Below are 13,778 nucleotides of genomic sequence, written 5' to 3' on the forward strand. Positions count from 1 at the left end.
GTATTTGTTTATTTAATATAAAACATACATTTTTTCTTTTTTTTTATGTGAGTGTTGTTGCTTAGCAAAAGTTACTTACTACTAAATGTTAATTGTTTGACTTAAGACTAACACAACTAGCTAACCACATGTGAGGGGAAAGATATATAAAATGGCACTGTTTCCAATGTTTTAATTAATTTTAACTTGAAAAGCTCGGTATCTCATTTTATATCAATAAATCAACTACCCACTTGGACTCTGTGGATTACGTTGGTCAGATCCTGCTTTGAAGCTTGTTTTTCAGAGCTGTAGTAACTACAGAGGGATTAAACTGATCAGTCACAGCATGAAGTTATGGGAAAGAGTAGTGGAAGCTAGGTTAAGTAGGGATGTGATGATTAGTGATCAGCAGCATGGTTACATGCCAGGAAAGAGCACTACAGATGTGATGTTTGCTCTGAGAGTGTTGATGGAGAAGCACAGTGAAGGTCAGAAGGAGTTGCATTGTGTCTTTGTGGACTTAGAGAAAGCATATGACAGGGTGCCTAGTGAGGATTTGTGGTATTGTGTGAGGAAGTCGGGAGTGTCAGAGAAGTATGTAAGAGTGGTACAGGATATATATGAGGGTAGTGTGATAGCTGTGAGGTCTGTGGTGGGAGTGACAGATGCATTTAAGGTGGAGGTGGGATTACATCAAGGATCAGCTCTGAGCCCTTTCTTATTTGCAATGGTGATGGACAGGTTGACAGATGAGATCAGACAGGAGTCCCCATGGACTATGACGTTTGCAGATGATATTGTGATCTGTAGTGAGAGTAGGGAACAGGTGGAGAAGACCCTGGAGACGTGGAGATATGCTCTAGAGAGAAGAGGAACGAAGTTCAGCAGGACTAAGACAGACTATATGTGTGTGAATGAGAGGGAGGATAGAGGAATGGTGAGGATGCAGGGAGTAGAGGTGGCGAAGGTGGATGAGTTTAAATACTTGGGATAAATAGTTCAAAGTAATGGTGAGTGTGGAAGAGAGGTGAAAAAGAGAGTACAGGCAGGATGGAGTGAGTGGAGAAGATGTCAGGAGTGATTGGTGACAGATGAGTACCAGTAAGAGTGAAAGGGAAGGTCTACAAAAGGGTAGTGAGACCAGCTATGTTATATGGATTGGAGACAGTGGCATTGACAAAAAGGCAGGAGTCAGAGCTGGACTTGGCAGAGTTAAAGATCTTAAAATTGGGTAAGCCCAGGCTGGAAGGTTTGGAGACAAAGCCAGAGAGGCAAGATTACGTTGGTTTGGACATGTGCAGGGGAGGGATGCTGGGTATATTGGGAAAAGGATGCCAAGGATGAAGCTACCAGGTAACAGGAAAAGAGGAAGGCCTAAGATAAGGTTTATGGATGTGGTGAGAGAGGACATGCAGGTGGTTGGTGTGACAGAGCAAGATGCAGAGGACAAGAAGAAATGGAAACAGATGATCTGCTGTGGCGACCCCTAATGGGAGCAGCCGAAGAAGAAGAAGAAGAAGAAGAAGAAGAAGAAGTTCCAGAGTGGTGCTAATATTTAGGAAACATCAAGACATGATGAAACAAATATGTTTTTTCGCTCTGTGGGTGTGGCTCTCCTTTAATTATGAAGTACTGATATAGTAAGGATGTGTAGTTGGCTGAATGTACATTGTCCTTACTTGAAAATTTCTGAGTGTTACTGAGGATTGAAAATGAGAGTATTATAAATATTTGAAAATGAGAGTGTCTAGGGTAAGGATGAATCAGTTAAAAAGTTACCATTCTGAATGTGTTTATGATGCTGCAGGCATTAGCATACCACAACTTTACTTAGCTGGACTGAGAGTTTGCATGTGTATATAATTATGAGGGTTGTGTTAACTTCGTATATAGGAAGATGACAGCATAGATGATTATTGTTGTGCTGCATTGTGTTGTTTGACTAATGATTACATCAGAAGTTTTTTGTGTATGACTGTAGCCTTTTTTCATGTGCAATAATGATGGAAAACAAAGGATCAAGGCAGAGAAAGGATAACATCAGCCATGAGGAAAATCACACCCTCAGGCCAAGCATTAGGATATATGAAAAACTGGAATCAAGTTGTCCCAGACATTAATACAGCTGATGGCAGAAACCAGACATTAACACAGTGCAAGAAGAGGGCAAATAGGTCCATAGATAAGTACTAGGCAAGCTTCCATTGCAGGCCATTTTAAGGCTACCCAGTTTCCCATTTTGTGCTCAAAATAACCTATCCCATGTGGTCATAGATAGACCCTAATCATCATATGGTCAATAATTATATATTACCCCTATTGAGAATAACTAGGCACATACCATAGATAATTTGAGGGGACCAATGCATGGGATAAAGCATTTAGGAGTTGCTTCTATCCATTAGAAATGGAGGATACATTTTATTTTTCCCATTCATAGATCTAAATTGCACTTGAATATGGACAGGGATGAACTTTGTTTTATGTGGATGGGAAGTCTGCTCTAGAACAGTGGTATCCTCTGTGAGATATACTATCCTTCCAAACCTCTGTGAGATATACTATCCCTCCAAACCATTCTATTCATGTTGCAGAAGAGGTTTAGATCCTTAAACTGAATATTTCTGATGCCATCTGACTTGCTGATTTGCAGTAAATCCATTAGGGTCAGAGGATGCTTTGCATGCCAGACACAGATCACCCCTTAGCAGTCTGTACAAAACTGAGTAGTGACAGGGCTTTGAGGTGGTCCATGTAGGACATGTTATTTTAGCCTTGTATCCTTTTAGTAAGGTATCTCTGTGGGCATTCCAGTTGTATGTGATTGGATAGATACATGTCAATGCGGGCATTATATTCAATGTTGGCATAATGATGACTGAGTAAAGGGGGGACAATGACATTCCTATATCTAGACACAATTCCTTTGTTTACAATATGTGCAATATAAAAGGCCTTTCTTACAAAAATGAACACATTTTGATCAAAAGTTAGGTCACTGCCCACATAAATTCCCAAATCCTGAACAACTGGGCCAACTGATATGGTAGAATCCGCTAGAAGCAAAGCAAGGTAAAATGCAATTGCATGTATCAGTATTAAGGGGGCCCCCAACAATTATCCCATTAACACCAGATGAGGAATACCTTCTCTCCTTCCAAGGGGGTAAGCAGATGGTGGCACTGGAATAATAAGAGGTGGTGTGGACTCTGGCAGTTACAAACATCTGCAGCAGCAACACTTGTTTGCACAGTAAGATTGGTTTAAAAACAGTAGCATATATTTATATAGAGAACTGATTGCCAACAAGGAATGATTACATTAAATGCATAATAACTGTTATTAATAGGTAAACCTTCCACATCTGCACAGAATGACAATGAAGGCATTGTGCATGGTAAGTCCCCCGCCCCCCCCACACACGCATGCACCTCCTTAATAAGCATAGAGTTGTGTATATTTCTTTATGCTTTCAAACAACTTTTGCAGAGTCAGAAGCAGAAACAAACAGTTCTGCTATATCAATACATTTGGAAGATATCAGCTGTAGAATAGCTGTTGAAGGCAATGATGATAACAATTATATTTACAATGCAGCCTGGAAAAAGTGGCACACAATCCCCACATTTAGTAACAGGCTCTCATACCTGCAACATATTAGTATCTCTGCAGGAAGTGTCAATGCATCACAAAGTCAAGCACATGTTGATATTACACTCACCCTTGTACAGGAGGACAACCAATGCACCTATATACCAGTATCGCCAAACGTAGATGAACATTTTCAGGATAATGGCAGACATTCAGTGCCACTTTTTCAAAGGGGAGCAAGGTGCAGAAATTTGTTAAAGCTACTCTAGGAAACATCTAAAGCATTGGTTGCCTAGAAGCAAGTGTGCCTTAACATTATTAGGACTCAGAGCACTGTTACAGAGAGTCAGCTGGAAATGGTCAGAGTCCTCCAGGGTATTAGAAGATTCCCAGCACTTCTTGGAAATGGAAGAGTAGGGATAATGCCATGATCACACTGATGAGTAGTATGGTGGCACGCCAAGCATCCACTGCCACCTCCATTTGGGCACTAGTTAGGACTTACCAGATTCAAGCAGGAGTCAGTCTTGGAAGGGGAAGATGATGGAGTTCTGTCCAAACATGTAGGGGCAGGTCACATGACACTACAAGAGCTTCTCAAGAAGGGACTGTAATTAGTCAGGGGTAACAAGCACAATAGACCATGCCAGTTTTTATCTACACCTAGCAGAATCTCTTATTCAACATCCCAGTCATGTTCCAGCAATGCTATCAGATGAGTGTCTACAAGATCACTTGAATCAAGCAAGTCATTACAGTGAACCAACTCACCATCCAGCTCTCATGATAGCCCCTCTTTAAAATTATTTCAGCTATCACATAGCCTATCTTTAGATGTGTATGACACACATGACCTTGACCTATTGTGATTCAGGTGTAGCATTTCTGTTAAATACAATCTGACCTTTCAAGCACAGGTCAATCTTTAACACGAAAGTGAATAACTTATTAAAAAGGGGGTGGTGTTGGGGGTGCTTAGGACACAAGTGTATGTGTTTCATTACTGTAATGACACTCCTTAAAACTTCATGGAAGTTTGGAAACAAATCTGTACGTCATAACATATGATTGTAGTCATTAATACTAATGCTCTCTGCATTACCATTTTCACAGCTGGCAGTTACCTATAACTTAAAAGTAGTAATACACAAGTTGTCATGGAAACATGGTAATGAGAAGATTAAAATGAGTACCCTGCCTTGTAAACAAACACTGCTGACACTTCACCCGCACCACTACACAACTTATGTTATATGTTTTGTTTCTGAAGTCACACGTTACTGTGCATGGCAAAATAAAATAATCTGATGTGCAGTACCTCAACAGACAACATACTTCAAACTGAGAAAACAGTGCATAATATAAAAAAAATATGATACATTTTCATTAAAATGCAAGGCATGAACTTCTGTTAAAAACTGAAGTAAGTATCTTTACTAATTGTACCACTTGATGGCATTCAATACATGCATACTTAGGTTCACCATCTCAGTAGAATTTGTTGTGCAAAACAGTTAAAAAATGTAATTATTACTTACATGATGCATTACATCACTGAATAGGAGTCAGTGAGCACTCAGGCATGATTTTTTACAAACAATAATATGAGTACCTGTTGGAAATAAAAAAAATAGTTATTTAAAGATGAGAAAGAATGTTAGATGAACAGTGACAGCAGACCATGTGCACACAGTATAACTCACAGATATCACTGCATGCATCATCTATACGCTATGTGTTTTTACAAGAAAGGAAACACTAACCTGAATGTTACGGTCCATAGTTCTGGACTAGATGCCACCACTTTACCTGAGCAGCTGTATATTGTGCACAAGCCTGCCACAAGCAATCCCTTAATACTGCTGCCAGCTGGTCATCATTAGTTGTAGTGGGACTGGAACTGGGAGCTGCAATGACAGCATGGGTCACTTCACCGCCAGGCCGGCACATGATCAGGTTGTATAAAATGCAACATGCAGTAAATATCATTCACACAGTAGCTGGGTCATACTGAATGCCATTTCCAAACTCATCCAGGCACCTAAACTGACTCCTCGGAAAGCCAAAGACCCACTCAATGACAATATGGGTCTGGGACAGGGATGTGTTGTAGGTGTCTTCTGCAGCTTCACTTGGATTTTTCACTGGAGTAATGAGTCATGGCTCCGGTGAATATCCATCATCGCTTGAAAGACAAAAAAAGAGAGAGAGGGGGAGACGGTGGGGGCAAGCCAAAGGAAAAGTAGTTTAGTATGCAGTAATGCATGTTACTATGGATAACCACTTAAATAAGAAAGAAAAAGAAAAAAAAATATTTTAACACTTACCAACAAAAATGACCACTGACATCCTACCATAAAAGAAGAGTCAGTACAGTGAGCTAGTGTGCCAGATATGAGAATCATATGCACTGCCAAGATGGTGGGCAAGGATGTTGGTGATGCACCCCATGCATCACCCACTACCTGGCAATAGATGGAATGGTAGCTCTTCCTATTGCAGTAATGCTCATCCTGTGGACCAGAAGGGGTCCTAATTATAAAAATGGGTGAAATCTTTTGTACCAAGTACCTCAGCGAAATGTGCCACCCCATAAAAGGCAAGCATAGCCTTGTCTTGGTCCTGAGGTAACACCAGGAAATACATGTACTGATCCACAACTGCCAAGAAAACATCCATGAACTGGTACAGTATCCTTGAGACAGAAGGCTTTGAGATCTTCAATGTGTTCCCAGTCTGTCTCAGTAAGGTCCGCATGGCAAGTATAGTAAGGACTATACATACCTTAGTATCCACAGGGATAGGAAGTCCACTCATTCCTCCAGTACCCCTCTACATACATACTCACTAAGACTATTACAATATCCATGTCCACTCTGGACCTATCAAGTATCTCCTAATTATTAAAGTTATAGTGAGTTATCCTCGGTCTGTACCTCTACCTTCTTGTCTGGCAAGCACCACTGGGTGCAACTGGCTTAGCTTGGCCAAGAAAACTCACACCTGGAAATAACAAGACTAGCAGAAAGTGACAGCATTTTTGTGGACTGCAAAGTAGATTGGATTGGCAAGACTCCTCTTTATATAACGTATCTGCACACGGTGCAGAAAAGCATTAAAAATTCACTATGTTCGCAAATAGGCAACAGAATGTTTCATTAGCATATGATGGGTTACATCATTCCTCATTTACATGTCATTATGCATTCATATTTTTATCTTATTTGTGGTCATTGAGTATTGGTGTAAGCCTCTATGAATTGCGGCTTAGCTATGCTCATTTGTAAACAGCACCAATAGCCTTATCTTGTCCATGTAATGACTATGAATACCACCCTTAAATGAGAGAGATGAGGCTTCCTGGAAATCACAAACATTTGGGTTCTCTCTTGGACAGGGGCAATACATCCTGATTTTAGTGTCTGCTTGAACCAGACACCCTTGGGAACATGGGCTGAACTTGGCTAGGCTTGTAAGGACTCTAGGGCCATTAGCCTAGTAACCTCCTATGTTCCTATGATGCTATGATCTTGTGTGGCTTGTCTGTACCACACAAACAGGGGCTAATGAAACAGTAACAGAACTTCAGTACAATGTTTTTTAAAGGGGTCACAGATAATAGGATTCTAGACCACCAGGAAAATATTTGCAGAAAAGATGAGCAGGTCTGGATGGAGAATACTAAATGACAAAGGACTAACATTTTTTTTTCTGCAGAAGGGCTGCAGACATAAGTTAGATGGCTTTGCATGTCTTTGTGTATTTGTTCATCATAAGAACATGCAGTCTTGGTTATAGTACATATGAAATAAATATCTAATTTAGGTAGACAACAACTAAAACATTGCTGGTCAGACAGCATGAAAACCACGATATGAAGGATATTGTCCATGAAAAAAGCATAATTTTTATTTTAATTTTTATCTTCATCAGTCTTCTAACTTTTCAGGTTTTCAGCTCTGAGTTTTGGAAAGTTGGTTTTGTTTGTTAACCTTCCAGATGAAATACTGAAAATAACTTTAGTGCTGTGTATGGTATATTACTTTTTCTGAATCCCAGGACTGAGGTTTGCCCACATATATTCTGTCCTTATGGAAAGTCTTTACACAAGCAATCTGGCAGTTACACAGAAAGTGCCTAGTCACCATGAACTGATAGTCAATATAATTTAGTTTTAAATCAAGAATTTTGCCTCAACATGACACCGAAACACTCAGCCATATATTTCTTACATAAATCATCATATGCAAATGCAAGACACTCCAAATAATGAGGCATGAAGAAATGCAATACTAAGCCAGTACTGCAATAATCACAATTTAAAACAATTACTGAGAGTTTTTTTTTTTGAGAAAAATAATGACTGCTGTAAAATGCCACATGGCCAGAAAGTCTTTAGCAACATGGAAGTGAAACTTCATCTTATACAATTTTTCTAAAAGTTCGACCACAGCATCACTTTTTTACATGGTTTGAGACTGAACAAAAAATTTCCAGACACCTGCACAGCATACATATTCATCACATGTAGTAAATCATTACAACTGCTGTGACATTTTCCACCTGTTTCCTACAGTTAGCATAATTTTTTTATGCTGATATCTCACTTGATTGTACATCTGCATCTCTGTGGCTCAGACTTCTAAACCCATGTTACAAAGAAGCTTATACCTTATATGAAAGCATCCAGTGAGGAAAAGCAAGGTATTGTGCCATGCCTGTTTTATTGCATCATGTATGTCCTTAATAACAAAAGCTACAGCTTCCTTTTTAAGTTCTACTTTAGTCTGATTTGTTTGCATCTCCACAGCATAGGAATAGTTTCTAAATTAGTATTCTTGTGAAATACATGCTGAGTTTCTAACAACTTGTTTCTAGATGTCTTAGACTCAGGAATTAGAGGATGTTTCTATTTGTCTTTAGAGAATGGGTGTACAGTACATCAATACCCTTTTTGGAGAACAAGTGTTCTCCAGCAGGGTATTAATGTACAAGTAATGCCCACTGCAAAACATGTCTGCCACTTCACGGCAGCATATCAAGCTGCTGTGGAGCTCGGACTGAGAAAATGGAACAGCCGCCATTATTTTACACTCACTAAACAGAGCTTCTGCTGTTTAGTGAGTGTAAAGTAAAAAGAAATTGCGTGTGAAAATGTATGTGTATGTGAGTGTTAGCGATAGATCAGCTGAGATACTATTTTACGCTCAATAAAACAGCACTTTTGCTGTTTAGTAAGCATAAAATAAAATAAAATAAAAATAAAAAAGTGTGAGTGAGTGAGTGTGTGTGTGTGTGTGTGTGTGTGTGTGTGTGTGTGTGTGTGTGTGTGTGTGTGTGTGTGTGTGTGTGTGTGTGTGTGTGTGTGTGTGTGTGTCTGTGTGTGTGTGTGTGTGTGTGTGTGTGTGTGTGTGTGTGTGTGTGTGTGTGTGTGTGTGTGTGTGAGTGTGTGTGTGTGTGTGTGTGTGTGTGTGTGTGTGTGTGTGTGTGTGTGTGTGTGTGTGTGTGTGTGTGTGTGTGTGTGTGTGTGTGTGTGTGTGTGTGTGTGTGTGTGTGTGTGTGTGTGTGTGTGTGTGTGTGTGTGTGTGTGAGGGTGAGTGTGTCAGATGACTACTGGCAGCAGCAGCAGTAAAGAGGTTTACAAACCTCTGCACTTTTCAGCTGAAGAAATCTTTGGGGAACAAAGGCTTAAAACAGAAACTTAATTCTTGCTCTTATAAACTTGAAGCTACTAAAGTAAAGGATTTAAGTTAGCATGAATTTTCTGAAGGAAAACAAAAAATCTGAAGCTCAGATGTATGTCATTAATTAGTAATTTCAATCTCCAGTGACTGCCAAACAAACAATGTAGACAGACATCTGATGGCATAGTGGTTAAAGTATTCACCTTATAGGTGCAAGGTTCAGGATTTGATCCCCACATGGAGTAATTGGCTAGAATTAAAACAGACCACAGGGGCAATGAGCCTAGTACTAACTTATGAGTAAGGGACCAAAAATAAAGTAAATAGCCTGATTATTTTTTAAATGTTACATTTTGGCTGTAAAATGCTTCCTCCAACACCATTAACAAATACTACAGCAAGTCTGAAACATTAGCAGAAGGAACTATTTTACATCAAAAATATACTAAAAAATATATATAGTAATAAAAAATATATATAAGTAAGTAAAACACTTTTACAGTTACCCCATTCTCTAAGCACAATAATGCCCTCCGGGGTGTGTGTTAATGTGTAATTAATGCCCTTCCAGGGGTGTAGAGGCCCTGGGCGAGCATTAATTACACATTAACACATACCCTGTCTGGCATTATTGCTTGCACAATTGTTAATGAGGTGGGCCAACAAAAGCATAAAAGCCTACTTTTTATCGGATACACAGCTCAAAGCAAGAGCAACAGAAACAATATAAACAGGTCAGTTAGACTCAAACAAATACATACACAGTGCAGTATAAACTAAAAGGAAAACTCCACCTTAGGACTAAAAAAACATTTTTTTTTACTATTTTTTTCCTGACTTATTTTAACACCTCAAAATCACTCTAAGTGCTTTATTTGCAGTTTTAGCCTGTTTTCTACAACATGGCTACCAATGGGACTTGATGTATGAACATGATCTTGTTCTTCCCCAACCCTTTCTCTTTCCCATAATTTATTTTATTTTACATTTGTTAACAGGGAAAGTCCGACTGGATACAGATCCATTTTCAGCAGAGGCCCAGGGAGAAAAGCTCCACATGTACATAGATACAGAATACTTACAATTGTAGTTATTTACACAATTACATATCGATACATGTTCCAGATTTGTTTGAATACATACATAAAAACTTTACAATTATTAATTTTTATATTAGAACATAAAATTTTTAGTAGTACAAAGCTGAGCAAGGTAGCATATCATTCAGTAGTACAATACATTAGAGTGAGACAGCTGATGTTTCAGACTTATTATGACAGTTTCTACAAGTAGCCAGGGAATATAGTAATGCAAAGTGAATAGTGAGTAGGTTAGTCTGGGTTTGTACAGGGGCACAACCAGTTAATTTTTAGGTGTATTTTGAGAGACATTTTAAATTGGGTTATGGAGTGGACTGCTGTAAGTTCAGCGGGGAGTAGGTTCCAGATTATGCTAAAAGAGTTGGAAAATAATGACTACCCAGCTAAGTAATTGGATTTAACAGTTTGTACTAGCATTTTATTTGAAGAGTGGAGTGTTTTTAGGTTACTGTAGGGGTAATTATATTTTTGAGTATGGATGTGCTTTCTGGCTAATAGAGGACTTTGTGAGCAACAATTAATTGGTTATTCTGATGTTGAGAGGGTAACTCTAGCCAGCCTAGGGATCGTAGGTTAAGACAATGGTGTGTTCTATATGCTGAACCTGTGGCAAATCTGGATATATTATTATAGCAGCTATTGAGTTTATTGAGGTCAGATTTACTTAGGTTTGTATAAATCGGGGAGGCATAAAGAAGGGTTGATAGTAAATGTGTACGGGCAATCACTGATCTAGCAGTTGGGGTTAAAAATTACTTAATTCTATATAAAGAGCCAAGTTTCTTATTGACTGTTTTAATGGTTCTATCAATTTGGGCATCAAACGTAAGGTTATTGTTGACTAGTACACCTAATAGTTTTGGAATAGATTCTGGGGAAATTATGGTGCCATTGTTAGATGTTATGGTAAATGATGGCACAGGGACTTTCTGAGTGGGGACGAAGAGTAACAGTTTTGTTTTATTTGGATTTAATAGAAGTCACCGATCAGTGAGCCAGCTATCAATAATGCTTTCTATGATGCATACCAGACATAAGGAAGTAATTGTGAATTCCCATTCCACTGACATATAATAGGATTTGTGAGTCACTGTCATCTACTATACCTTCAGCAAAAGGACTTCTTCTTTTCTGTTTCTAATCACGCTCATTTATGTTTGGCTCAGAGCTTGTTTTACACTATACTTAGAAGTTATCCATCTACAGCCAGAAAAGTAGCTAAATTGCAGGCCTTTGTTCAGGGTTTTCTTTTGTAGTCCAAGAGGAACTGACAGTCCGCTCACCCCACACTACTGCAGAGGTGTTAAAACTGTTACTGCACTGAGAGACCCTTGCAGAATCAAGTGCAGTTGACAGCTCATAACGGAAAGGAAGGGACTTCCAATATAAATATCTTCTCCTCTGCCTGCACCAATATAAATCTCTTCTCCTCTGCCTGCATTCAGAAGATCTATTTATTTATTTAAACAGTTTATTTTTTCTGGGTGCAAGTAGAAGAAACTGATTGATTATTTTGGTTTGTTTTATTACTAGTAACACTTGATTTACCCCTTATTGTATTTACAACACAATATTACTGTAACTTAAGAATATACAGTGCAGTGGCAGTTTTAACACCTGTGCAGTAGTGTGGAGGGGAGGGGACTGTCATTTCCTCTTGGACTACAAAAGAAACCTTGAACAAAGGCCTGCAATTTAGCTACTTTTCTAGCTGTAGCTGGGTAACTTCTAAGTATAGTGTAAAACAAGTTCTGATCCAAACATAAATGAGGGTGAGTAGAAACACAAAAAAGTAGTCCTTTTAAGGAAGGTATAGAAGATGACAGTGACTCACACAAATCCCATTATATATCAATGGCATGGGAATTCACAGTTACCTCCTTATGTCTGGCATGAGTCATACAAAGCATTATGGGGAAAAGAAAGAGTTGACGAAGAACAAGATCACGTTCATATATCAAGCCCCACTGGTAGCCATGTTGTGGAAGCACTTAGAGTGATTTTAATGTGTTAAAATAGGCCAGGAAGCAAAGACAGAGTGAAAAAAACATATTTTTTTAGTTCTAGGGAAGAGTTTTCCTTTAAAGACATTCCAGGCAGCATCCATGCAGCAGATACAGTTCAGATGGGTCTATCATCTGTAAAATATAAGCTAAATACCACATAAGGGCAGAGATAATATAAGTATAAAATTAAACAGCTGCAGATCTTCATATAGGCAACATAAGAACAACACGGTTAATTGGTTTTCAGTCCTTAGGAGAGGGGCAAACTGACTCTCACAGCTAGTTTGAGATCACAGCCACAGATATGCTTTTGAGCTGCAGTACAGAAATACACAAATTCACACAAATATCCCATAAAGAGAAATTTATTCATGGAGCTAAGGTGATACAAGTATGGTTCAATTTCCACTCCTTTGAATGAATGAAATGGCCACATGGAATAAGTAGTTTTAGAACAGTTTAGGGTTTCTTCCAAACAAAATATAAAATGTTGACAAAAGGACAGTATTCTGACAATGATTTTTTTTCAGAACTTGTTTACCAGAGAAAAACAGGCTGAATGTGGGTTTGCTGCAAAAGTTCTTACATTGGACACCACCTCCACCCCCATAAAGAAAGCTTTACAGCTTGTAACACTTAATTATTATAACTAAGTCTGCTAGAGGTTCGACTGATGTACTGGACTCAGCAGAATGTGTGTCAGTCACACTGTCTCCTTTAAGCATACAAATATTGTACCACAGACTCTATGGCCTAAATAAAAGGTGTAATTAAGGCCCATACCAATGGTCATAGTCATGTATTGGCTGTATTAGTGCTGTATGAACAGAAAGCAATTATTTATCTATCTCTATCTATCTATCTGTTTATCTATCTATCTATCTATATATCTGTCTATCTACCTATCCATCTATCTATTGGTATATTTGTGTATTTGGTATGGCAGCAACATGACACCAGAATCTTCCAGAAGATGTCATGATGTAAAAGACTTTTTCATTTTGATGAAAACCACATACAGCTGTTGTTGTATTGAATTTTTGGATCCTTCCAGAACTCCAAACCACATCTGTTGTCCTGTGAAAAGTACTGAGTCAATCCACTCCTGAATTCTGGCAAGATTTGTTCAGTAATGAGAATGAGACAATTTAGAAGAATTATATACAAAGATTCTCTTAAATTTTGAGTAAGACAATTCCTTGACTATTTCCCATACACTGTATTGCTTCCCATCTTGAAGAGTCTAATGAGCCTGACATTTTGCAAGTGTTCTACAGTTTTATCATGGTTCTATATTTAGGGGATGATCTGGCAGAACTTCAGTATCTAGGACCCATTTTAGCACTTTGGTGACTGGGTAGTCCCACTGGAGGAATCAATTTTTTTTTCCAGGATACACCCATAAGCACAAATCC

General features: G+C 38.7%; 1 protein-coding gene across 5 annotated transcripts in view; it reads right to left on the reverse strand.

Moving 5' to 3' along the window:
- Nucleotides 1-13,778, reverse strand: part of ADA2 (adenosine deaminase 2) — an 823,901-nt gene that overhangs the window by 757,062 nt on the left and 53,061 nt on the right. For 3 of the 5 annotated variants that reach the window (XM_044088186.1, XM_044088187.1, XM_044088183.1), the window contains exon 2: nt 5,112-5,185. The exons of the other annotated variants lie outside the window; for them this stretch is intronic. The gene's annotated coding sequence lies outside the window, so the exon portion shown is untranslated. The remainder of the gene's footprint in view (nt 1-5,111; nt 5,186-13,778) is intronic. 5 annotated transcript variants of the gene reach the window in all.

This window comes from Protopterus annectens, chromosome 11.part0, assembly GCF_019279795.1.
Source record: "Protopterus annectens isolate FY-2018-M chromosome 11.part0, PAN1.0, whole genome shotgun sequence".
NCBI lineage: Eukaryota > Metazoa > Chordata > Ceratodontiformes > Protopteridae > Protopterus > Protopterus annectens.